The sequence below is a fragment of the Equus przewalskii genome, chromosome 5 (assembly GCF_037783145.1).
Source record: "Equus przewalskii isolate Varuska chromosome 5, EquPr2, whole genome shotgun sequence".
Lineage (NCBI taxonomy): Eukaryota > Metazoa > Chordata > Mammalia > Perissodactyla > Equidae > Equus > Equus przewalskii.
In genome coordinates, this window is record NC_091835.1 from 42,417,025 (window position 1) to 42,442,125 (window position 25,101).

Sequence of the window (25,101 nt, forward strand, 5' to 3'; positions counted from 1 at the left end):
CATTCCCCCTCACTATGTCATGGTTTCTCTTTGGCTGAATTCTCCTCATGGTCCATGCTCCTCTACTGTGAGTCACTTTTACATGGAAATAATTAGACATTACAGAGTGTTGCATGTAGACAAAACACTCAAGCATCTCAGTGACATGCTGATTTTAAAGAATGGTAATAAGGACAATATTAAATACTTCTGGACCATTCTGAGCTATCTACAAGAATGAACAGCTTAGGGCCAAGGAATGGCCAGGTTGCCATGTACCTCCAGGAATCAAATGTGTGACTGAGAAGGAACCTATCTAGTTGGTAGGATGAGCACGTAAGGACCACACTCATTACCTACTCAGATAGCCAGAAGATAGTGAAGTTTTTCTTTAATTGGCAGTTTTTAAAATTTTGAGCAATATTAACCACTAGCTCTTACACCAGGTTACCTTTTGGTAGACATAATCCTACTATAAGGAGAACCACGTAGGAGGTAAAACTTCAGAATCATCGTTCTCCTTTCCATATAATGTAGGACCCCAAATGTATACATTGACTTGCATTGTGGTAAATGGTGATCCTGCTACATAAGTGCATCATGTTTACTTTAAGGTCCACTGTAACCCACATATCTTTTGTTAGTCCTCATGCTGGCCTGCCATTTCCATGTCTCAGACTTTTCTTGTCTTTATTTTCTCTGAGTTCTCGTCTTCCTTTTGCCCTTGTCTTTACTGAACTTCATCCTGTTAGTTTGTGATTACTTGTCCAATTTGTTGAGGTCATTTCCAATTCTAATTGCATCCCCCAAGGCTTTAGCCTCCACTTTAAATTCAGTCTCATCTATGAACTTAATGAGTATGCTGTTCCGCCATCCAAGTCATTGATGACAGTCTTAACTCGAAGTGGATCCAGGACTGAGCCCTGTGCAACACCACTTTTACGTGTTTACTTGTCAAAAGTAATGCATGTGCAGCTGCTTTATTGAAGCTCTGTTTAGAAAATATAAGCCTTTCTCTTCAGAATCTGGGATCATTCAGATAAAATTTGTGATGTTTTTGTCATTTCAAGTCTGTTGTTCCAAACAAGTGAAATTAAATAATCAAAATCATTCCTCAAAATGTAGCTTTCTTTCTTTTAAAAAAACTCATTATTTTGAATATAAAAGTCAGTACCTATTTTCACCATTCCTCCCTGGGAATCACTCGTACGTACACTCTGCTCTGCTGAGGGGGCGCTGGGGGGTGGGGGGGAGGGCAAGGTCCTGGCTTTTAGCTCCATCTCTGCCATTTAGCATATGACCTTGGGTGAGTCACCTAACCTCTGTCAGCCGAGACCTTATCCTTGTCAGTAAATGAAGGGCTCTGATCAGATGACCGCAAATGTGCCTTCCAGATCTGAGAGGTTGTGATTCTCTCTGGATTAAAGGCCTAATTATTCTCAGTGGCAAATTACTACATGCATTCTCCGATTTTAAACTTTTCCCATGACACTTATATACAATATTATAACTTGGAACACATTTCAGAAGGGTTAGAGTAGTTCTGCACATTGTTTAGAATTTATTCCCCAAAAATGCATGTTTATTTGCTTATGTATTCCTTCTCCATGCATTCTCAAATATCTGAATGCTAGCTATACGTGAAGTGCTCTGACATTTGTCATTTCCTTGTGATATCACCAGCAACCAATATTCCATTTCAGAATTTTCACTTGAAAAATGAGGAAACTGAGGCCCAGAGTGGTTTAGTGACTGCCCAGGGTCATGGAGCTTGCTTGTGGCAGAGTTGGGGTTTGAACTTGTGTTTCTGGCCACAGAGTTCTGTATTCTCTCCATTTGGCATGCTCCCCTGGCCACCTAACTTACTGTTCAAATTCAGTATGGTATATGCTATAAAAGAAAATACTATCAATTATAACAGCAATCAACTAAAATGCCTCACCACACAATGGAGGAGCATCTCTTTTTGAATGATGAATGACCATGAACTCAGCCCCTAGAGACAGAGGTAATGATAAACTTTCTTACACTGGGGATATGCAAATAATTTTCTTTAAGAAATACATAAACGCTGTTTTCTAAAGACACTTGGCTCTAAGCCTGGAAAACAATCATCATTTTTAAAAAGTCAAATTCTTGGTACTAATATCTTCACAGAAATAAACAATTTCCTCCTCTTCCTCCTCCTCCTCCTTCTTTTTTTGCCCAGCCCCGAATTTTTCATTTTCTTCCCCCTTGAGACTGGATTAAGCCTCCAGGTAGGTGGAATGATGTCAACAGCCCCCTTCTCTGACCTTCCTTCACATTTCTACCCTCCAATTTAATGATTTCTCTGATTCCTTTAAATTTTCCTGCAAAGCAAGTTCTATACAAATAAATGTTTAAATAGCAGGCAAAAAAGAGGGGGAGAATCTAAAGACCTAGTTGTGGAATCTGGGGAAGGGTACAGAGAAAGACATATATGAAAGGAATGATTAGAAGAAACTCGAAAGCATCACTTCACCTTAGAAATTTATATTCTTCTAGTCAGTCACCTTAACACACTGAAAGGTTTTTTTTAACCCGTCAAACACTGCTCACTAACAAACTAGAGAGTAGACTGTGATAGCTGCTACAAGGAACCAAAAACAAGAACCGATACAGCAGCCCATCATGAGGTTAATGACCAGAAGTTCCTCTCCCTGAAATTATAAAAAAAGATCCCAAGAGATCTATGGAATGCTTCTAATGACAGCTTATGAACAGAAGCATCTGCCCTCACTTTGCTGAGTTCTTCCTTTATTACCTGCTTCTCCTCCTCCGACTCTGTCCACTGTCTTTGCCTCCTCTTCCTTAAGAGTCTCAGAACATCTGCCTCAGTGTGTCTCCTAAACAGGAAGAAAAGAACTGACATCTCTTTCATATGTTTTACGTAGATTATCTCATGGAAACCTCACTATAACTGGATTTAGTAGGTATTATTGTGGCAAATATGCCCTAAGGTGACCTCCACTGAGTTACTACCTTGTGTATTCTCCCCTGTGACTTATTTTTAACCAACAGAATATGGCAAAGGTGACAGGATGCCACTCCTTTGATTAGGTTATATTAATGGCAAAAGTGATGTGATTGTCACTCCCATGGTTATGTTACGTGTAAGATTTCTTCTTAATAAACTGGAGGAAGAGACTCTCCTATTGGCCTTGAAAAAGCAAAGAGCAGTGTTGTCAACTGCCTATGGAGAGGACCACATGGCTGAAAGGTCTGTGTGGCCTCTAAAACCTTATGGTAGCCTCTAGCCAACATCCAGTAAGAACCTCAGTCAAATAGCCACAAGCAAATGAATTCTGCCAACAAAGAATTATAAGCTTGGAAGTGGAGTCTTCCTCACTCAAGCCTCCAATGAAAACACAGCATGGCCAACCCTTTGAGTGCAACCTCGTAAGACTCTAAGTGGAAGACTTAGCTAAAGATGTGCCTAGACTCACCCTCAGAAACTGGGAGACAATAAATATGTGCTGTTAAAGCCACCAGTTTGTCAGTTGTTATGCAGCAATAAAAAATTAATAAAATTGTTATCATTATTTCATGGAAGAGGAAAGCAAGCTTTGGAGAAAGTTAAGTGTGTGAGCTTTTGAGAACTTTGAAGTAACTTTGTCCAAGGTCACACAAACAGTAAGCAAAAGAACTCATATTTAAACTTAGGTCTCCCTAAAGCTCAAAGGTCAACTGTTCTCCAATATACCATGTTGCCTTTCCACACTTCCCTTCTCATTAACTGGCATTATTGATGGGCTATTACCACATATGGGTTGCAATATGACTTCTGGCAGTTATGAAACTATAAGGAATATCGTCTTGAAGGTAAAAATTAAAGAACTGAAGTAGCTTGTTCCTTGCTCCATGCCCCCATCCCTGGCCATCATGTTGAAGAATGCTCCTACTCCTCACCCCTGAAAGAGAAGAGAGGAGGAAAGAAAGGGAAAGAGTAGAATGAAGGCGGCTGCCTGACTAGCATTGGAGAGAGGTTCTCACACACTCAAAAGGGGAATGAAACGAATGTCCCCCAGAAAAGAACTGCCCCACTGAGGGAAAAGCTCTGAGGATCACAATAATAAGCCTCCCACCAGGAGTCCCCCAGAGCAGGAGGCTGGAGCTGACAAACAAGGTTCCACAATTGGGGTTATTGCTGGGTAACAATCCTGCAGCTTTGTTTCAATACAGTTGATTTGGGTTGGATGAAAGAATGCTGGAAGCTGGCTGACTTTGAGCTTGACAAGTCAAGGAGCATTGGTTCAGATATCTTAGGGGCTTGTTTGTTTGATGTGGACTATAAAGGCTGCAATTTCATTGGTTAGGCTTGGCTGGGCCTGTCTGCTGTTGGGCAGAGTTGGACTGTACTTTACACGTGCCTTGGTTAAATTACTGGAACAGTAATAAATTGGCTGTATCAAAATTTTGACATGCCAAATTACATGGGAGCATATACAGAGTAGTATAAACTTTAGCTCTACCTAGTCCATCACAACACTCAATTTCTAAAGCAAGGGCTTCAGAGAGCTCAACAAACAGTTGAGAACCTATTCCTTGCCGGGACCACGGCTGAGTGCTGTGAGGAAGACAGGGATGAGTGAGACGTAGCCCTCACCCTCCCAGAGTCTATAATCCAGTAAGACACAGAAGCATGTACATCAATAACTAAACAACCTTCCAGGCCTGTGGAATTTGCCATCTTTGGATCAGCACAGCCAGCTCCAGCTTTAATGCAGTCAATTAGATGACACTAAGGTACTTGGAAGACCAGGTTGCAGGTGTCAAAGGCTTACGGAAAAGACTGTCATTTCCTATAAGGATTCCCAGAATTTCAAATTCCTTCTCACTGCCACAAAGAAAACAGCTTCTCCTTTGATGGAAGACCTTATTGCAGTTACCTCCTATGACAACAGGCAGGGTCCAGTTGCAAAGGGCTATGAGATCAATGAAACTTGTGGACTTTATCATCTGCACCTCCCAAGTAAAAGGCATGCCTAGGCAGTGTGGAATGAGGACTTCACAATGCAGACAGCAAATCCCTGCCCTGGAGGATCTTGTGGCTAGTTAAGGAATACTAAACTGCATGCTAAATTAAATATCTAAGAGGCATAGGAGGTGTAGAAGCCTTACTGTTGAATTTCCTTGCGAGTCCAGTATCTCTCTTAACTTCTTAGGATATTGGTTTTAACATTTATGCCTTGTGTTGTTGATATCACAAGGGAGAGAAGAAAAAGAGAGAAGAATAACACAACAGACAAAAATACTACTTTAGTTAAACAGTGGTTTGAATTTGGGCTCTGCCACTAACTTAATTTAATTGTGTGATCTTGGGCAAGTTACCTACTGTCTCTGAACTCAGCTTCCCAGTTTCCTCATTTGGAAGGGCTATTACTGACCTAGCCAGGGGGTTGTTAGGAACAAGCAAGATAATATATGCAAAGCCTGTAGTACAATGGTTTGCATACAGTGGACACTCAAAAGTTATTTTTTGAAGGAAGGAATGAAGACAGGAAGGCAGGCAGAGAAGACAGAAGGAGGAGCACTGGCTTTTCCCTGACTTTTTTTCTTTTTTTGAGGAAGATTAGACCTGAGCTAACATCTGCTGCCAATCCTCCTCTTTTTGCTGAGGAATATTAGCCCTGAGCTAACATCCGTGCCCATGTTCCTCTATTTTATATGTGGGACACCTGCCACAGGATAGCTTGACAAGCAGTGCATAGGTTCATACCCGGGATCTGAACTGGCGAACCCCGAGCCACTGAAGTGGAACTTGCAAACTTAAACGCTGTGCTACCAGGCCGGCTCCTCCTTGACCATCTTATTTTCCTGATTATTTTAGACTTTCCTCTGAAACTTGTCTGATTTATCCACCTTCCTCTTTCGCCATATAGGCTCTTTTAATAACAGGCCAACTGGAGCTGAGGACTGATTGCTTATGGTTCCTAGGACAACTCCACAGGATTATAGGTGCTTAGTGAAAAAAAAATCATGGTGAAATATATTTGGAGAAACGTTACAGCAAAATTAAATAATTTCCTTTACTATAGGAATTTTAGAGTCTATATTTCTCTAATGTGCATTTTAAACTCTTCAAGATGATGATATAGTGGATAGCCTCTCCCAAGTTAATAGGAACCAGTTTTTCATAGTGGATCACATGAGGCTAGGGTTCCATGGAACATCCATTTGAAGAATACTGATTTACACCAAGATAGCATACTGTCTGTATGAGAGAGAGACAGAACTGTCTGTTTGGGGGAAAAAGTCCTCAGAAGAAGCTTTTGGGAAAACAATCTGGAAGAACTCCATCTTCTCCATCAACTAAGCTGCACTAATCATTCAAACTTCTGGCCCTCTGTTTTCTCATTTGTAAAATAAGGGGTTGGAGACACATATTCGAAGTACCCTTCTAGCTCTAACAGTTTAACATTTCCATGCAGACATGAACTACATGATTAAGGATTCAACAGTTATACATGTTACTACATCTCTTCTTAGATAACCAGCAATTTACTTCAATGAAGCCTTTCATGGTGCTCACTGACACACACCACGTGCCGTGCTCTGTGATAGATGCCCTACACTCTTCGGGTTCTTTCAATTGATTGTTAATGCAAGGACTTTCCTTGTGAACAAAGTAGAAATGGAAAGAAGTCACTTAAGCCTGGCAGTCAAAACCCTCTAGAGTTAGCCACTTTATATGCTTCATCTCTCAGTAACCCTATGCCAACTTTGGGATCTCACCTCTTCTACTTCTCCATTGGAAGCTCTCCTCCTATTAAATTAGTCTTCTTTTCCTCTCACTATGCCCCAACCATATGCTTTTCTCCTTCTTTCACAGCATCATCTTGCCTGCAATCCCTTTCCTCCTCCTCTGTGAACATAAATTTCATTCTTTCTTCAGGACAGCAGTGAATAAAAAAAAGTCCTCCCTGATCCCATAGGAAGGACTGAGAAATGGTCCCTCACTGAAAATTCAACAGATCTTAATGTATGCACTCTCACTGAGATGATAGAAAATTCCCTTTACATGTATGTTGATTTATCTTTCTGATGAAATCTCAAGGGTTACAGATTCAAGTCTACCAGCTACCCCTTCCTTTTCTGGAGTCCTGAACGAGGATGTGTATCCCATAAACAATGGGGGAAAAGTTCCACTTCACTCAGTTCAGTAACTTCTAATCCACCCTCTTAATTCCTCAATCTCTCAGAGGTCTTTCTTGGCTACTCACTTAAAATTTCAACACCTTCCCTGCAATATTTCACACTTCCTATCTTGCTTTATTTTCTATCTTTAGTATTTACCTCTGTCTAACATACTGTATAATTTACTTAGTCCCAACATTTTCTGTCTTCCTAACTAGAATGGATACTCTCTGAGAGCAGAGATTTTTGTCTTTTTCGTTTGTTACTGGATGTTAGTGCTAGAGGACCAGATAAGTGCCTGGTGCATAGAAGGTGTTCAATAAATATTTTTTGAGTGAATAAATGAATACAGGGAATGCCACTTAACTTAAAAGGCTTAATATGGCCTCTTCTTCTCTGCTCTTTTATCTCCCAAATCTTTCTACTAAGTAGGAGGAAAGTCCCATTTGAAGCATATCCACTATTGCCAGAAGAAAAGGAATGAGAAAGAAAGCAAGAACATACTATTTGTCTCAAAAACTTAGACCTAAGCTGGCCTAGACTTCCTAACTCAAGGTAGGGACAGTCCCTCAGGCCAGACTAGCATGTGGTAGAAAAGAAGAACGATGACAAGACCTGATTTCTTTATGCAAGGAGAAAGGGCAATGTGAACCCAGAAATGTGCAAAAGGAACCACACAGTATTCAGGCAGAAGCACATGTCTTTGACAGTGACTCTGTCTTTCATTAAAGCAAGGCATGTGATCAATAAAATTGGTCATCAAACATGTGTGGACAAGTGGGCCTCCAACATAGTTCTCCCAACTCAGTAGGGAGAGGTACCTAGGAAAAAGTTTACTTTCTTATGGGGGAGAAACAGAAATGAGAGGAGAGGAGGAAGAAAGATATTACAGTATGAACTTCATCAAGAAATGGCAATACTAGTTTATATTCTCTCAGGAGCCAAGAATATAATGGTGGCTTAATGAATGCTAGCTGATTGGTTGGCTGGTGTTGATTTTACAGGCGTTAATAGAAATTCTGCTACTATATAGAGGCCAGCATAAAGTTCATCTGTTTCATTGGGCTTAGGATCTATGGCTGATTTCCTCATTCAGCCTAACTTTGACCCTAAGCTCCTTGATATGAACTCTTCGCTCCCTCTCTCCTAACCAAGCTGGAAAACATTCTACACCAGAAGTTGTTTTAGAGTGCCAGTAGATAGAAATTAGTTCACTGGCTCATGCAAAATCTCCACGAGGTTTGGACAGACCCATGTTGCTCCATGACTTGATATGTGTGTGATCCTGAACAAGTTATTTAACCTCTGCAGATCTCAGCCTCCTCATCTATAAAACTAGGGTAATATTTACCCTGTAAGAAGTTGTGAGGCTTAAATGAAATAATTTAAGAGTTCATTTATTTGTTCATTTAACATTCATTGAGCATTTACTATGTTCTGAGCTGCATTATACACTAAGGATAAAGAGATTAAAGACTCAGTTCCTGCTCTTCAGAACTTACAATCTGGAGAAAAGAGACGTGTAAAAATGAGCAAGGACAATACAGCGCGATAAGTGTTTGGATGAAGGTACGTGTCAGTTACTTAGAGAACACACATTTTCAGTTTTGAATGGAGCCTGCAGGGAGGTCAAGAAAAACTTGCCAAAGGAGACTTCTGAACTGAGCCTTGAAGAGTCATTAAAAGTTAGCCAAATGGAAAAGGTCTGAGGTGGGTAGAGAAAAGGTTGACCCTTCTAGACAGAGGGAAAAGCACATGTAGGAAGCACGTGCAGGAAGGTGAGAGTATGGTAGATTCAGAGAACCATAATCATTGCTTAAGGATAAAACTTTGGGGGCCCGGCCTGATGTTGTAGCGGTTAAGTTTGCACACTCCACTTTGGTGGCCTGGGGTTTGCCAGTTCACATCCCGGGTATGGACCTAGTACCACTTATCAAGACATGCTGTGGTGGGCGTCTTACATATGAAAAATACAGAGGAAGACGAGCACAGATGTTAGCTCAGGGCCACTCTTCCTCAGCAAAAAGAGGAGGATTGCCAGTGGATGTTAGCTCAGGGTTAATCTTCCTTAAAAAAAAAAGATAGAACTTAGGGAATAAGTTGAGGAATGATAGAAAACGAGGATGAAGAGACAGGCAGGAAATGGAGCCAGAAAATGAAAATCAAACTTCTTTGGCATGGCTTTTGAGTTTTTATCTTGATGTCAATGGAGAGCTTTTGCAGAGTTTTAGTTAGGGGAACAATTTTATGTTCTAGGAAGATCCCTGTGACAGTGTGTGAAGGATAGATTAGAATAGGGCTAGATCAGAGTCAGGGAAAGGAGGCAATTGCAGTAACTCACACAATAAATGACAAAGGCAATAGGAGAAGAAATAAAGAGAAGCAGGTAGATAAAAGAGACAGATAGATGAGAAAGAGGAATCACCTAGAATGACTCCCAGGTTTCTACTTTAGATCACTGAGTAAATGGTGGTTCCAAAATTAGTAACAGAAGAGAAACACATTGGAATGGGATAGGAAAAGATGGGGAGATTAGTTTTGAGTTTGGTGGATTTGGGGTCTCTATGAGACATAAAAGCAAAGATTTTACAAAGGTAGTTGGGCATATACATCCAGGGCTCAGTAGAAAAACCTGGCATACAGATTTGAAGTCATCATTTTGGGCATGAGTTGTCCATAAAGTCTATCTAGATAGGTCTGTGAGAAGATGAAAGGATCAGGAATGGAACCCTGGAGCACACCAGTAAATAAGGGCAGACAGAATGAGCGTAAGGATGAAAAGTAAGCCAGCAAAGGAAGGAGAGACAAACAAAACAGAATCGAAGTTGTAAGAAGGAAAGAACGCTCACCAGTGTCAACTACCAAAGAGAGGTCAGAAAAGTAATAAGTCGATTTATCGGATTGAGTGCTAGGGAGTCACAAGTGGCATTAGGAAGGGTAATGATAATGGAAGAACATAGTACAGTGTTAACTCAATAGACAATTTCCATTCTGTTCTCCAGTATATACAGCAGGAACTCAAGTAACACTGTGACTTTATATTAATCATTGGAAATTAGTTTCTCTCTTAAAATATTTTTAATTTTAATTTAAAAAGTTTTTAAATTTTATTTTATTGTGATAAGAATACTTAACAAGACATCTACTCCTTTAACACATTTATAAGTGCACAATGCAGTACTGTTGACTGTAGGTACCATGTTGTGTAGCAGATCTCTAGAGCTTCTTCCTCCTGCGTAAGAAAAACTTTATGCCCACTGATTAGCAACTCCTCATTTCCCCCTATTCCCCAGGCCCTGGAAACCACCATCCCACTCTTTGAGTCTATGAATTTGACTGTTTTAGATATCTTATATAGGTGGAGTCATGCAATGTTTGTCCTTCTGTGACTGCCTTATTTAACTTAGCAATTGTCCTCATGATTCATCCATCTTGTTGAATATTGCAGAATTTCCTTTTTTAAAATGTTTTTTAATTTGTTTTTTAAAGATTGGCACCTAAGCTAACAGCTGTTGCCAGTCTTTTTCTTCTGCTTCTTTTTTTGTTCTTCTTCTCCTCAAAGCCCCTCCCTACATAGTTGCATGTTCTAGTTGCAGGTCCTTCTGGTTGTGTTATGCGGGACACCACCTTAGCATCGTCTGACAAGCAGTGCCATGTCCACACCTAGGCTCCAAACTGGTGAAACCTTGGGCCACTGAAGTGGAGCATGTGAACTTAACACCTTGGCCACAGGGCCAGCCTCAAGGATTTCCTTCTTTTTTAAGGCTGAATAATATTCTACTGTTTCAAATAAGTATGTCTCCATCCACTTATAGTAGGCAAGTTTTGTCTGTAACCACTAATTGGTCACATTAATTTTCCAGCTTTCCCTTTTTCTGCAGCATAGGTCTATGATTCCTTCACACTAGACTTTCTATTTGTTAAGCCAGACACAGGACTAAATATCTGGTTTTGTCAAAAATCACCCAAAAAAAGGGGTGCACAACTCTGCTACCTCCTTCCTGCACTCTCTCCTGACTCTCAAAGAACAAAAAGGCTGTACCTGTGCTTCTAGTACGTTCCCTCTGGGACCCAAAATCAGAGGAATGCTGCTCTACAGGTGGAGTCACTAAAAAAGCTCCCACTGCTAGTGGCTCAATGGAAATCCTCAGATAAAAGGCGTGATAGAAAAGGTAGATCCTATTTCTGGAATGATCATGATAAGAGATGTAATGAGAAGCTCACTGCAGGGCTGGATAGAAAGAAGGAGGGGGTGGCAAGGGAAAGAAAAGCTTCCCTGGTTTCTTTGCAAAGAAGCTGTGGGAAAATATTTGAAATGTGTGAACGTTGAGAAGTAGGAAACTGAAGAATGAAAGACCTCGGCCTTGGTTAACTAATCCCATTTGCTTGTTTGTATACGAAAGACCAAAGTGAGAATCTTGACATGAAGCCTATCTTTTAAGAAATCTGTTGCTGATGCTTTATATCTGATGGTCTCTGCTTTAACTTTTGATAATAGCCTTGCAGAGTAATGCCAATGAGAAAATGCACAGGGTGTTCTTAGCACTGGCTCCCCCAAACTGGTTGCTGCCAATGAGTCAACTGGTTCTGTTTCTGACAGTTTATTTTTGTTTTCGCTGAGCTCCCGTATACAACAAGTGCTGAGTCTGTTCTCTTCTGTAGCTGAAACTGCTAACAGCTCTGCAGTCCAATTCTGGCCATCCTGCTGGTGTGCTGGGCTCTTCTGGGCTGGTCCTGTCCAGATAACTGAGGTCCTGGCATCCCTGTCCACCCATTACGATGGCAACTATGATGAAGTGAAGCTGGATTTGCCTCGTTCTGCAAAGCCCAGTCTGAGGCTTAAGAACAGCTCTCGAGTTGAGGATGACATGCTGCCCAAGTTCTGGCTACTTCCCTGAAGGGCTTCAAACAAGGGAAACAGAGGCTCTGGACCATCAGAGAGTAGGACCAAGAAGAAACAACGTTTCCACTAAGGAAATGGAATTGAAAATGTCAGACTGCCACAGCCTCTTCCCTCTGAGTGAAAGAAAGAAATTAGGAACTCTCTAAGTTGAGCTGGTTGTTTTGCTTGTTTAGTTGGACTGCACTTCCGAGAAATCTGGAGAGGGTAGAAATGTGTGAGGCGTTGGCTGCACATCATTTTGAGAGAGTCACCATTCAAACAAGAGAAATCATCAGGCATGAGCTATCCAAGGTATTCAAAAGCCGCATAATTCTCCTATCTCTTTCCATGTTCCAGCAAACCTGCGGGCCAAATGCCACGTCTTTTTTCAGGCTTGTTCTCCTAACTGCCTTGGCCCAGAATAGAACCACACAGACCGACCAGCGATGACTACATTCAATGCCTGAGGCTAAAGCAAAAAATGCTGGACACATTTGGCAAACATTGAGCATGAGGCTTGAACTTCAGAGCAGCAAGAATTGATGGGGAAGGGAAGCAAGCATCAGGACACATGGAAGCTGGTGTGCGTTAATCCCCACTGCACTCCTGACAGCATGTGAAGGGGACCAGACTTCCTGGGCTACATTCAGCAGCGTGCAGTGTTCCATGTACTCTCTGGAATTCAACTGCATAGTCCAAATCCTGGCTCCTCCACCACTAGCTGTTCAAGCTTCAGAAAGCCACTACACCTCTCTGGGCCTCATGATTTCTTTGGTTTGTTTTTTTCATCTTAAATACTGACTCCAAAGGGATGTTGTAAGGATAAATATGCGTTACTATAAGTAATCTGCTGAGAACAGTGTCTGGCTTATAAATAATGACACAGTATTCAAGTGTTAGAGCCAGGGCTCCTATGGCTTTAGAGAATCTTCTTTAGAAGACGAATTGGCACATACTAGGGTTTTGACTCCCTAAATCTTTGATTCCTTTCTTTTCATTTCCCCTGCTTTCTGGCCCGGGTGGAGTCTATACTGTTCTTCACCCCTTTTGTGAAATTTCCCTCTTTTATAGCTTCTCTGTTGTGCCTTCGCTTTTCCTCACCTGCTCTCTTGCTTTCTCCACCCATCTGTTCATTTTCTTCTTCTTCACACTCCTTTATTGAAGAACAACATCCAGAACATTGTAGGCACTAATTAAAAATTTGCTGAATGAGTGGTAAAGCAGAACACAATAATGATTTCAAAATACAAAAAGGAAACAAAAGTACTATCATGCCCTATAAATTATTTTTAATTTTGAAGAAAGTGATCATAGAAAAAGAGATAAGTGGTCATTTGCAAAATAATAACCAGAAACACAGACTAAAACAATAAGGAGAAGAGACTGCTTTAGAGTGGGGCAGAGAACTCTGGAGGCCTGTGTGTCTGTGCAACTGTGACACGCTGCTGTGTAGGCAGCGCCATCTGAGTCCAGCCACCAATGTCTCTTTCATGGCGACACAAACGGCCCAACTACATAAGGAGAAGACACTCAAAGGTTTTTCCCTAACTGCTCAGCAGCAAGGTGCCACAGAAGGCTGCTCTAGATTGTTATTACCGCAAATTACTAAAAAAGGCAAGAGAAGCAGGTCAGTGAAAAAATTCAACCTCCCCTCTTAGCTCCTTTCCCCAAAGGTAGCCGTCAACAAAGCTCAAAGAGCCAAATGACTGAACCGCCTTATCTAGGAAATAAAGTTCTTAAAATAAGCAATTCTTAGAACTAATTAATGAATAAATGGTTGTCACTGAAAATACGCCATAGGCAGAACACTGTGGACAATCTAAACATGTACTTGAAACCACAGATTGTCTCAATTAGAAAGGATTTTAGGGTTTAATGCAACTCTCTTGCTTTATATGGAAACTGAAGCCCACAGACATTAAGTGACTTGCCCAAGGTCACCCAGTAGACTGATGGTAGAGCCAAGACTTGACAGGCCAAGGGGACTTGGACTTGCCTAGTTCTAGGATACAAGGACCAAATCAAGTATAGACATCCTGCTTGAGTCGTGCAGCAGTGAGGAGAGCAGGGTAGAGAAAGCAAGTCCGGAAGGGGATCGGGAATGTCCATGCTGAGTGATTACACAGATTCAGTGAAAGTTGTATCCAGGACTGAAAAAGTAACGCGAAGAGGAAATGGAGCAACAGAACCCACCAGGCAAACCACTTGCTGTCCCCAAGTGAGTGGTTATTAAAAGGTGCCCTGGGGAACTGGGGATGTTCCAAGGATCAGGTCTAAAGGGCCAAATAGCTTTTTCATGTTCTAAAAACTGCTTGAGCTCTCCTTCGTGAAGAAGGGCCCAGGTGCTCATCTATTATTGAGCATGTTTAAAAAGGCATTTAGGAAAAAGCACCAAGAGACAGATTTGTAACTACGATGTCAGTCCCAGGAGGGCTGTGCTTCTTTAGAGTAGGAGCAGAGTTCACGTTCAGCAATATGGGAAGAGCTAACACAGACAGGTATCCAGCATTCTCCAGGACACCTGCTGGCATACTCCCCTCAGCAGCTGGCTGGGAAGTGATGGTGCAGAAGGCAAGCCCCAACAATGACAGACCTCCCTACTGTCAACATTCTCAGACCAATGAGCCATGGCCAAGGTTTGGCCCCTTGAGTGTGTGTGTGGGGGGCCTACGGGGCCAGGGATTCTGTAACATATATACATACGTACACAGTTTCTAAACAATGGAGTAATATATAGCTCTAAAATTATGTGATAAATACATGCATATAGATAACAGATGAATGGATAAATATTTAATGATATATTTTTATATCATTAAATCTTATATTTTTATATTTTAATGATATATATTTATGACATACCATTCACAATATATTATTAAAGGAAAACGTAGATTACAAAATAGGATGTATAATACTATCCCAATTTTATAAAAATATGCACTTACATTTATAAAGCACATCTATAACATATAAGAGCATAGAAGAAAAACAACAAGAATGATAGGAACCAAAATGCAAACAGAAAAGATCTCTGAGTGGTAGAATTTGAGGTAAATTTTATTTTCTTCTTTATGCTTTTCTCTATTTTATTAACTTTCCCTAACAAGCAATTACTGTACTTTTGGAATCAGATACGAATAACAAATATTATTACATAAAAGAGAGGTTTATTACTCAAAAAGGAACACTTCCTCTGGTTCTGAAAAAAAGATCCTCATAACTTTGTGTGCAATACATTTAAAACCTCAATTTAAGGTATTTTCTTCCCCTAGAATAGTACATTCAAGTGTAGTCTTTTAAGTGGCCAATAATTCATCTGGAGGGGTGGGGATCTTTGGGGGTCATCTTAGTGGCTGCCTACTGTAACCATACTCCTCCCTGTATTACAGCTGTGTAATTTTCTTAAGAGGTACATTTCTTGAGAACAGGGTGTCTTGTTTACCTTTATTTCCTCTTAGCACCTAGCACACAGTCCTTCATTGGGAAGCCTGTCAGAATATGTTTGTTGAATTGAACTGAGGCTGCCTGATAAAAGAAGCGATAACTCTGGATACAGGAAGCAAAAGCAATGCCTTCTTCTGGTGGACTCTGAGACTCTTCTTTCAAGTGGAAAGCAGAAACGCCAACAGGAATCAAAGAAAAAAAGTTTATCTGAGCTTTGCAGGGTATATACTCATCATAGTTCTTGGGATATAGGAAGTTCCTTTCTGAGATGGAGCGTTTCTAACTTCTGGGGTAGGGTCGGGGGAATCTAAAATATCCTGTCTCTGGGGCAGAAAGAGACCAAGCGCTCCCCTTGCATCCTTATTTAGCACTTGCACAAAGATAAGGATACAAGTGCCATTATTTTCATTATTAACCTTCCTTCCCTTCTACCCTGAATGTTCAAAAGCTCATCTGAGTGTGGCTCTTCTGCCTTGACAGCTTCAACCTCCTCTTTTCTTCTCTCTGCTTTTTTCCTCTCTCTCTGCTTTGGTTTAATCAGAGTAGCATGACTAAAGTCATCTTGCTCTCTCTCCACTCAGACACTGCCACTCTCTCTTTAATCGCTATCAATTTTCTGTTCTTACTTTAAGACGTGACATTTGCCCCACCTTCATTTCTAATTTCATTTTTTCCTGTTCCACATCTTTTTCATTTGCTCACCCCCTTTCCTTCATTTTTCTGATCTTCTGGCTGAATTTTCCCTCTGCCGAAGCCTTCCTTTCTCTGCCAGGGAAATGCCCTTCGATCATACAAATTCCCCTTGAAAGTTCACACCTATGAAGCCTTTCCAGGATATTCCTCCAGTTAGGATTATTTGTTATTTTGCCATGAAAGAAGACAAATTCACACTCTTTCTAGGCCCAAAACCTTTTAAGGCATTAAAAGTTTATATTTCTGTATTTCATTGTCTGACAAATAGAAAGCCCTTTAAACAGGTAGTGTCTTTTGCCTTCTATAATTCTAAGGTGAATTTGGGTATTCAGTACAATATAGACTGATTGACCCCCGTGTCCTGATGCCTATTTAGGGGAGTACTCAGAATTCTCAGCTGGCCCCTAAAGACTCCAAGGGGGACTGCAGCGAGCCATCAAAATGCTGTGTCCTCTCCATAAAAACCCAATTCCTTATACCTGAATGAACCCATTTCCAAGGTATACATTTTAGATCTTAAGCAGGGACTGAATCTTTCTGAAGTCATCCTTGTTCTGGGAGTTGCAAACTCCAACGTCTATAGGAACAAGGTAGGTCATTAACAAAAGAATTCGACACCTGGGGGGCTGTGTTGACCTGGAGAGCATGCATTCCATCCAAAGGAGGCACCGCCCCCCTCAGCCCAGCAGGATGTAGGCCAGTGTTACCACTATCCTGGTTTTTCAGGCAATCCAGAAATCTGGAGTCCTAAGGGAGACTCAATTTTTAAGTACTAAAAACCAATTGCATCTTAAATATACCACTCTTAGGCCACAGAGAACATGTCTACGATCCAAAAGCAGTCTGTGGACTGCTCATTTATGAGTTTTCCTAAACATTTGCACCAGGGCCTTGTGTAGTATCACATCCTGACAGGGTCAAATGGAGACAACTGAGGAAGTGAAATAATTGTCACAATAGCTGCAAAAGAACGCCATGTTCACTTAGAACAGCAGGCTAGGGTAGATAACTTACTAAATGCAGTTCTTATTAAACAATAAAGGTTAATGCTTCTTGATTCTTTGGAAAAAGCAAACATTAATATTGGAATGTTAATACTGATAAAAACAGATACTACACTTGATCTTAGCCAAAAGGCCAAGAAGCTACTATACTGAAATGTTTATAGCCCGATGTGTTGAATTATAAAATTCATATCCCAATTCTCTAAAACCTAGTAGCAATGGAAAAAATGAAAGACCAAATACTATCCACATTTCCCCTGTGGCTTGGAAGTGGGTCTTTAGTCTCTACACAGTATCCATATAAAGTTTAAGCAGAGAACCTATAGGCATAATTCGAAAAGTTTTTACTTTAAGTTGCTAGTTAAATTTCTAACAACAGCCAATGGACATAGTCCTTAGAAATCTGACTGGCAACTTATCTAAAATAATAAAGCCATTTCTAAAAGCCCCTTTAGGAGCTGGCATCACGTGGTCAAAAGACACTCTATGCTCTCTCACCAACTTAATAGCACTAGCACCATCTGAAATGATCATATTTATTTACTGATGTGTTTGTTTTTGACCTTCCTCCCCAAGACATAAAATCCTTGAGGGCAGGGAACTTGTTGATCTTATTCAATACTGTTTCCCCAACACCTAGAATAGTGCCTAGCACTTAGTAGGGGCTCAGGAGACATCTACTTTATACCCAGACAATCAGCCCAATATCTGGTGTAGTTACCCAAGGCCACATGTAACTCAAAATCTCCTGGAGTGAGCGGCACCGGCCTTAACTCTTTCTTGCCGGGCTTTTGGCTCTGTCTTCCACTTTATGGAGGGATAAAGATTCAGTTTTATTTCATAGTTAATGGCTGGAAAATAAAATGAGAACAGAGAACAATGACAGAGTAGCAGTCAAATATCCATTAAACAGATACTTCTCTTCTCCTCATGAAAAGGAAATGTCTATAATAAACTATCCCTGAATTTTTTCAGGTCAAAACTCAGATTGCTGGGCCTCATCCCTGGAGATTCTGGGGAGGGACCTGAGAATCTGCATTTCAAATAAGTTCTCAGGTGACGCTGATGCTGTTGGTCCAGGGACCCCACTTTGAGAACCCCTGGTGTAAACTGTAAAACACTATTCAGGTGTCAATTGTTACTATCATCCACTCCCGCTTTCACCATCATCCCCTTTATATTCAACCCTGGCTATGACATGTCTTTTGACATAAACCACTTTCCCCTGTAGAAGGAATTTAATGGTTACGGGCCAAGCTACCCACTGCACAATAAAGAAGCCATAAAGAGGAGACCGGCAGTTCTTTATCACCAACCACAAAGTGGGGGCTTATCACAATGAAACGAAACCCAAGGAGATCAAATGGCACAAGGATATACTACGAGGTTTCATAAACTGTCATTATTGGTTAATGTGTTTTGGTTGTTATTTAATGTTATTAATAATTAGTGCTAAATCTGAGCTGAGGAGGTTTTCAATTGCCTGATTTCTGGGTGATGGGCCCAGCATGGGCTGCTGTACTGTATTGTAGACTTTGCCATTATTTTCTTATTAATAAAACTTAGTTTTCTTAAATCCCTGTGCAAAAGTGTTTAAGAATAAAGGAAGAGAGCTTGCTCACTGTCAATTTATCACCAAGCAAGTGAAAGATTCTATTTGTTGTTTCCTAGTTCCTTCCTTTCAGCGACCGAGGCCAAAATCCAACCTTGTTCTGCATATGTGCATGTATGGTCATCTTCTTCACTTTCTTGTTTTCCACAACCTAATTTCAATTCTATTATCATTGGTTTAAAATATGTTTGAGTAAAGCAACAGTGAACATTTGCACAACACTTGCTACATGACAGATATTGTGCTAAGAATTGTACATGAATTAAAACTTATTTGATCCTTATAGCAACAATCTGCAGTAGGCATTATTATTCTTCCCATTTTATAGATGAGGAAACTGACGCACAGAAAGGTGAAGCAATGTCTATTTATACTCTTCAGATAAATTACTGCACTAGGCAGAAGTGAGTAAGATATGATGCGTCTTGACTTCTAAATTATGCCTCAAAGGACAAGTTCAATATTTCAAGGTTAAGGGCAGGGCATAATCCAAGACTTGTAGGCATAAAAGTACAAGAGGTATTAGAGAAGGGTTAGTCTCAATTACGCTGGCTAAATAGCATCCATTAAGTGTAGACTAAATGTACAGAGGTATGGGGCAAGAGGATGGGGAGGTAGGTCAGCCTTGAATGCTGTGACTTGAGAGTCAGGGTAGGGAGCACACTTTGTCTTATGGAAACATTTCCCAAATTTCACTCATTCAAGCACCACTTCTAACAATTTTCACATCTGTGTACCACCTACACTATTTTTAATTTAATATATGAAATAACCTTCCTTATAAAAATATAATTTTTAAAAAATTTCATATCATCACTGTAAATGTGAGAAAAGCGTCATTTGCCAAAGATAGAAGATAACTATAAAAACAAACAGATGATTATTTAAATAAAAAATACTCATCCCTCTTAAATTAACTCACCACAGTGAAACCCACAATCATACTTGGGAAACACTGAAGAGGCAATGATGAATCACTGAAGATCAGTGTTCTTATTCGTTGAATTTTGTTCCTACTTTCTCTTTCATACATACATATTTAGCTTAATGAGCCTTCATCTAGTTTTATACGAGATCCCAAAACTATTCTCTCTTAGCTACTTAAGTTCATAAAATATTTGGTTGATTGTGTTGTATGCAAAGCAAAGTTAAAATTTCATGTCACTCTCCTACTAAACTTTAAGGATTCTTTTGTAGGTCAGCTATTTTAAATTCCCCTTGGTGTTTCAAGATTTCTCTGCACCTCAGCAGATGTCTGATCAATGGGGCTGCATGGCCACAGTGCCACTGCCATGGTGCCTGCATTTTAGAAGAGCTTTTAAAGCGGAGGATAACTCTTTCTAGAAAATCCCCTCTATGCAATCGGGACTAGATAGCTGTTTCCATAGGTAGTGACGGTCTTCCCTTCTTTCTGCCTTCCCTCCCTCTTTCTCTCCCTCCTTCCTTTTTCATTTTTGTTAATCTCAGAAAAATGTTACACTGAAACAGCCAGTCACATCCTGGGCTAACCACTCCCCCCGGCCCACGCAGGACTCGTTTCTTAACACACCGTTTTAAAACTCTTAAGTGATAGGGCCCATGTTTCCATGGTGTGATTTGTCCTCTGGTCTACAAAATTATTCCCACTGATATTGCTGCACTTTGATCCTATTAGTCTAGTTGTACTCATATACTCTGTATATAAATGTCTAGCCATTACTTAGCTGTGTAACTTTGGGCAAATCATGTGACCTCTCTGAGCCTCAGTTTACTTATCGGTTCAAGTTATTTTCCAAAGTTTTAATAGGAATCAAAATGAGAGCATGTATGCTTAAGCTCTTCATCAACTGCATTGCTAATAAAGTGCTATACAAATATGAGATGTGCTAGGGGTCAAATCTTCCTCAAATCCCTTAATCCCAGGCTAGACTGTTCTAGAAATTGTACATCTTTCCCAGCTCCTATAGGGAAAATAAAATTTTTTTTCGCTAGTCTACAAAGAGAATGCTGAGGTGGCTTAAATATCCACCAGAAATTCTACCTGAGAGGTAGTAATCTGTTCCTTTGCCAGCAAGCTCCATTCCCTATGGGATGAATGAAGAAAAAATGATTCATGTTATTACAGGAATAGCCAAAGATGATCTGAAGATCCTCCCTACACCAAATCCTTGGAGTAAAAAAATGTGAAAGGATATCCGGGGGAGTTTGGTGTAAACAGAGAATGCTGTGCACCTGGAAAATACAGCAGTGGAGAACGGTTTTCTTTCCCCTGGAGGTCTGTCACTTTCTCCCCAGGACTGCCTTCTACATGTGCTCTTCTCCTCTTTTATCTGCCTCCCCCAAATCGCATTTCCTTCTCACCATTCCCTGGTACAGATCCACGTTTAGTTTAAACCTTCTGAACATTCAGCTGCCAGAGCTAAGACCTGGAATGCCTGTGGAACCAGCAGCGGGCTGCCTTTATGGGCAGCAGAGAACACCTGGCTCACACGAGCTGTCCTAAGTCCTCTCTCTCTCCATACATATTTCAGAATGAACTAAATTTCTGTTCACCAAATTATGAACAGAAATAATCCTAACAGAGAAAATAATAAAATCACCCCAAACGATCTGGGTGCTATGGATGTTGGGGGAGATTTGTATCCATGTTTTTTACTAATAGCTTTCATTCTCAAAGACAATTTATTTTCTTTTAATTGGCCAACACATCCTTTCAAATCTTTGTACTGCAGGCTGATTAGCAGAGTTAACATGCCAAGGTCAGAGCTTCTCTCCCTGTGTACACAAATTACTTTTACCCTGTTCCTGGACATTCTCATAAATAGGTATTATATGGAGAGAGAGACTGTAGGTGGACTAGTACAAATCCATCCTCACTGTAGGAAAAACTCAAAGCAGAAGATCTCCCGGTGCTAGGTCAATAGAGGCATGCTTGCATATGAAGGACATTCAGACATTATAGCTTTAATGTCAAACTTCAGATCTCGGCTAAAGTGAACATGCTATTAATGTATGCACAAAGAAGCCTGTTTAGTGGAAAACACATAAAGGTTCGAAAAGAATAGGACCCTGCTGTGATGGCCCAGTCAGTCACCAGCCACGTCAGCCTGTGGGTATGTGAGTTAGCCAGATGCTGCCCCCACTGGTGAAAGAAGGGAATTACTCTCTCGTCTTCCTGCCTTGCTTGTGGCAGAGAGAATAGAAAAGACACTAGAAAGGACATCACACCAAGTATGAACTCTAGGACTTCCTGGGGAATATAGACTTGAATTTTACAAGCCTCCAACTCTCAAGAAAATGGTTCCAGTATGATGAAAATTGCACAGAGAAACAGAATACATGGTCAACCCCATTCTCTGCATGATGTAACGACCAAAGAGAAATATTCTTATCAGCAAAGTTAGAGGATGGCACACTCAATCAGAAGACCAAAAAGTGAAAACCTTCTGCAACTCCCAGCAGACCAAGAATCACAAAGCAGAGCCTTCCAAACTAACTGCACATGTGTCCACTGGCTTTCAGTGAATTAATATAACTCAAGCCATTCTCAAATTAAGGGCTGTTATTTTTTATGTTTAGGGACATTAGATTAAAAAAGTGACCAAACGTTGTTACCTTGGAAAACAATCTTACAGCAACAAAAGTGGACCATCAAAAACTCTGAAATTATTTTCATATGAGTATTAGAGTCTCTATTTATCATACATATGAAAGTTTAATCATGAAGAAGCAAGAAGTATGATACATCCTTACAATGGAATATTAGGCAGTCATTAAGTTCCATGCTTTTGGATAATATTAATAAAATAGGAAAATGTCTAAAATATCACAATAAGACAAAAAAAGTAGGTTTCAAACTGTTTATACATTGTGTACCCAATTCCACTGTATCACATTATATTGTGTTATAACATATACACATACACATAACATGCACAGAAAACATTGGTAAGAAATAGAAGAAATGTAAATGCTAATTCTTTACAGGTGTGTATATAGGAACATTTTATTTTATCCACCCAAATGTCTTTAATAAGCATCGATTCTCTTACAATAAGAAAATCATAAATGTTGTTTTTAATCTGTATATAAACATGAGTCCTCTGAACGCCACACCACTATTTCCTCTTCAATACCACTACTAGAAAAACGTTATAACCTAGAAATTAGAAAGATACTTCAGAGGACTCAGGAGCCAACCACAGATAACTGTCATGAAATAAAAATCTCAATAAAATTTAAACAAGATGGATAAAAGCCATCTTTTGGCTTTAGGGACACTTTCTTATTTTCCATGTCTCCTTAAGCCAAGGTTAAGGCAGCACTTCAGTCCCCAAATTCAATTCTGCTTTTTCTCCCCATCAGCATGTGTAGGCTTTAAAAGTAAAGTCAATCAAGGTTACCTTGTTCTTTTATCCTTTTCATTCAGTGGCCGATGACAAGCACATAAACACAACTAGCCTTTCTGAAATGACATTTCTGAAGTCTATTCCCCCAATACATCCTGCTCTTCTCTTCTAATTATTTCACAAACATACTTAGGGGTAGAAGCTTGACACTGTGGACTCAGTCTAACAGTGGTGTTCAGATTTTAGGGGATAAGGGCACACCTTCTCCTCCCAGGAGCTGGCTCCAGTGGTCTCTTTCTGGAATCCTAGAAAAGAGTGTAGGCAAACAGGGTGGCAAACAGCTCTTGGAGCTCAGGGAACGAGAAGGGAATACTTGGATGTCAGAGTCTGTGACAATCACAACTTGGAAAGACAACCAAAAATATGTAATCCAGCAGCCCTGTCTGCAAGCCATTGTCATAAATAAAATATATACCAGTAGGGTCTTTATTAACCAAGCAACATGAAAGATCCACTCAACTATTAGACCATATGAAATAGTAAGATAAAAATTACCTTAGATTATAGAAATTTTAAGTGTCACAATAAGCACCTTTCTCCTTGCAATGTACTTTTTATACCCCGGCCACTAGGAAAACTATAATACTAATTCAGTGGAGGCAATGCTTGGCACAGGGTAGGTGATCAGTAACTATGTATGGGAAGGAAGGAGGGAGGGAAGGAAGGGAGGGAGGGAGGGAGGGGAAGGGAAGGGAAGGGAAAGGAAGGGAAGGGAAGGGAGGAAAACTGTCTCAATGCCATGTAGTCCATGAATTGTAGTTTGGGCAGGACTGTACACTACAGAGAGATGAGGACATATTCAACTTTTAGGACTTCCAAAGTTATCCCCTGGTGTTGTTAAAAGTTTCAGTACTCAACACATCTCTCTATGAGAAATTCTCCCTATTGCTAACATAAATCCTCTCTGCTTGATCTTAAGCTCACTTACTCTCGTTTTTTCTCACAGGAGAAAGTGAACAGCTGATCTCAACTCTTGGTACAATAATTTTTAATACATTTAAAGAGAGTAAGTCATCACCTCATTGCCTTTTCTTCTTCCCCTAATGATCCCAATTCTCACAGCCTTTCTCCATGGATCCTGTTTTCTAATCCCTTAATCTAATGCTGCACATTAGAACTCAGTTCAAAGTCAGTAAAAATAGCATATTGTCAAATGGAGGTATCAGGAGATCGAGAACAAATACCCCTGACATGAGGAGCTTCTGCTTCCCTCCTCAGACACCCTGTGCAGAATCTAGAGAGAGCATGGATATTCCCTGGCCTCTCCTCTGAGGCTGGAAGGTGGAGAACAGTTTGTTCAGGTGTGTTTGAGCCATCACCAAATATTTCCTGGCCTACTCAGTAATGTCTCACACTGTGCTGGGCACAGACATGTAGTGCAAAATCAAACATCTATGGTTCCTGTGTTCATTAGCAGTCTGTCAGTTTGTACATGAGTGAGTCTGTGCATGTGTGTGCAAGTACACACGTGCACATGAGGAGATGAGGAGGCTGTTTTATTTTGTCAGTACACAGCATTCAAGTGGTATCTACCACAACAGCCATCAACCTCTGTTGTATCATCACCAAACTGATCATTTGGAGTCTGATCACTCTAGTCCTTAAGTGCTAGTCATAGAGTACCTACGGCCCGGAGTTAGTGCTGTCTCCTGGATATTAGGCTACCAGAAGCATCCCTTAACCTGTCTCATTCATCCCAGGCTCCAGGCACTGGTAGAGCATTCTGTTTTATGATGCTGTAGTTGCTGCTGCAGCTCTTAGACGACTCTTCTTTCTACCAGTTTGGTCACCCTTCCTGTCTCTCACCGATCCATACACTAATTCATAAGTAGCATGATGGGCTCAGCACTTTCAGCAAAGCACTTTCATTTCTAGCACTTCCTTCAGTGGTGGATGTGGCTGTAATATCCAAGTATTGCAAGACTAAGATGATAACTG

At 40.5% G+C, this 25,101-nt stretch overlaps 1 protein-coding gene and 1 pseudogene across 2 annotated transcripts in view; both read right to left on the minus strand.

Moving 5' to 3' along the window:
* Positions 1 to 25,101, minus strand: part of GRIN2B (glutamate ionotropic receptor NMDA type subunit 2B) — a 402,656-nt gene that overhangs the window by 74,512 nt on the left and 303,043 nt on the right. The window lies entirely within an intron of this gene.
* Positions 17,099 to 17,308, minus strand: LOC139083735 (U2 spliceosomal RNA; annotated as a pseudogene).